Source organism: Corvus brachyrhynchos, unplaced genomic scaffold, assembly GCF_000691975.1.
Source record: "Corvus brachyrhynchos isolate BGI_N302 unplaced genomic scaffold, ASM69197v1 scaffold370, whole genome shotgun sequence".
Taxonomy (NCBI): domain Eukaryota; kingdom Metazoa; phylum Chordata; class Aves; order Passeriformes; family Corvidae; genus Corvus; species Corvus brachyrhynchos.
In genome coordinates, this window is record NW_008235977.1 from 1,510,414 (window position 1) to 1,512,882 (window position 2,469).

Consider the following 2,469-nt stretch of genomic DNA (forward strand, 5'->3'; position numbering starts at 1 on the left):
GGTAATCTTGCATCAGGTACACCTTCTGACAAGGATATATTAATGCTTATATTTCCATGAAAGGATCTTGCCATGCTGTTAGGAAAACTAGCATTGTTATCCACAGATAAAAATAATAGAAGCAAAAACGGTAGCATGTCTTTTCAAGGTCAGTGAATCAGTGAAATAGCAATCTGTTGTATTACTCATAAAATCATACTTGTCTTTTTCTGCCTGGAGAATTCTTTTCCTCCTTTCTCCTCCCAATTCATTTTTTCTCCCTATTTTTCTCTCTTGCTTTTTTTCAGCTTATTTTTCCTCACTTAACCTCTAACTTTCTCTAATGCTAAAAAAGGGACAAAAGTCAAAAGCCTACAGTAGCCAGCATAGTCAGACTCTTGTCTTTTACTGCCTTTTTACTGTCCAGTACTGCCTTTTAATTTGTGGGAGAGAACAGGGGAGATTATTTCATGCTGTATATATTGCCAACATGTGGAATCAGGAAAAACAGTTACACTTCTGACTTCCTTCGGGAGTGGCTCCCTCAGCCAAGATACAATTCCCTTAATGAAGCAGCCATGCAGTACCAGGGCAGCCCAGCAGCCTTTGTTGTGATATTCAAATGCTGTATGCATGGCAGTATTTTTCACCAGCTCTACTTGTAATCTTGTTACATTTATAGGTGTGTTGAATTTTCAGGTTTTAAATCATCACAATAAAAAACAGCTCAATCTTTCTCATTTATTTGCAAAAGTCCTATTTTAAATGTAAATGTCCTAGATTTAGGTTTTTTAACTAAAGAAGGAGGTATGATGTAGAAGATACAACAATTAAAACTATGTACAATACACTTTCACGTCTCTGAATGTTTGTTTATTCTTTCAGCTGTTCCCACTTTAAATTCCCCAAATGAAGACAGGAAGTACATGAAAGGCTTGGGCTATTCTGCCTTTCACATCATTAAAATGTAGTGCTGTTCTCAGGGTAAGCTTTGTTGCTGTCTGATAAATATTCATAAAAGTCAATGAATGCAATTCAGAGTTCTGTAATCTCACAAAATAAGTACTTGTACAAAACCCCATCAGCTCTGCTAAAATTGCCTTTACTTTTATACAGTTTTCTCATCTTAAAAAAAAAAAAATCAATACTAAGAGTTAAGCATTATATTGTTATATATTACAGGCACAGAATTATTAGAAACTCTTCTTGGATTGTGGCTTTTTAGTCTGTGATAAGAGTAATGTTGCAGAAGCTGACAGATGTTGAAGCAGCACCAAAAAATTAAGGAGCAGTGTAGGGTTTCGTAAGGACCGCGGGTCTGTGCCGTGCCTCAAGGAGAGTTAAATGATGTAAAGGGCTGTCTGGTTTAGGTGGGATGGGTATCATTTGCATAAAGTGAACTTAAGCAAGATACAGATATTTGAATTCAACTAAAAGATATTGTAGATATTGTCAAGATAATCTTCCTTGAAGTCTTTCTTTTAAAGCACCAAGAGAAAGTAAACCATGAATGTAACTAAGGATAGTAGTGATCCTGACATTGAGTCTCAGAGTTGAGCTGCAGTGATTTAGCCTGTGCACGTCTGATCACTTTGAAAAACAGTTTTCCCACTGGCGTGGTTCTCCCAGCACACACTTGTCTGCATACCAGCTCTTGTTGTCATCAGATCAAGGATTTTTGTCAGGCTGTATCTTCGTACCTGCATCAATTACGAGTTTGGCATTTGAGTCACTTTTTTTTCCAGACCTGTTTAACAGCAGAGATATTCAAAGGGTGAAATGCATTTGCAGACAGGATGAAATTATGGAACAGGAGAGCAAGTTGTAGTGCTGTTCAGTAAATGACCACAGAAGTACACTTGACAAAAGCATTACTACTGATGCTTCTCCTCCAGTTCAGTAAGGGCGCAAAAAAGAGTATTTTGAGTTGGAGTATTTTGGGGAGTGGTCACGAAGGTGAGTGTTATTTTCTAGCCCTCTCTAGCAGACCCCAAATTGTATCCCCAAGGTCATCCTAGACCCACAGCTGTTCTCAAACCAGCCTGTGTACTCGAGAGTCTTTTGGAAACCTTGGGAAGACTCTTTGAATTGAAGTAAGGACTTCTACTTCATGTTGACAGCTGTAAAGCCTAAACTATGTTTTGACGCCCATCAAGTATGGCCTGGTAAGCCAGACACAGGTGACTGCCTCCCTGGGCATTTTTGTATTTTTCCCACAGAGGCCAGGTGAAATGCATGACCGTATTTTCCTCCCTGTTTCACGCCCTAGCTGGAAGGATAAAAACCCAGGTGGGATTTACTTCCTGCCTTCTGAGGTGCTGGGAAATTGGTAGACGGAGGTTCCTGGGCTGCCTCAGGGCATTAAAGCGCGGTTCCGAAGGGTGCTACCGACGCTCTCCTCAGAGCTGCCATCCCGGCGCTGTTGCTGCGTGGAGGCTGCCGGTGCCACGGTACCTGAGGGGAGGGGAGGGCAGAGCAGCCGGGGCGGCC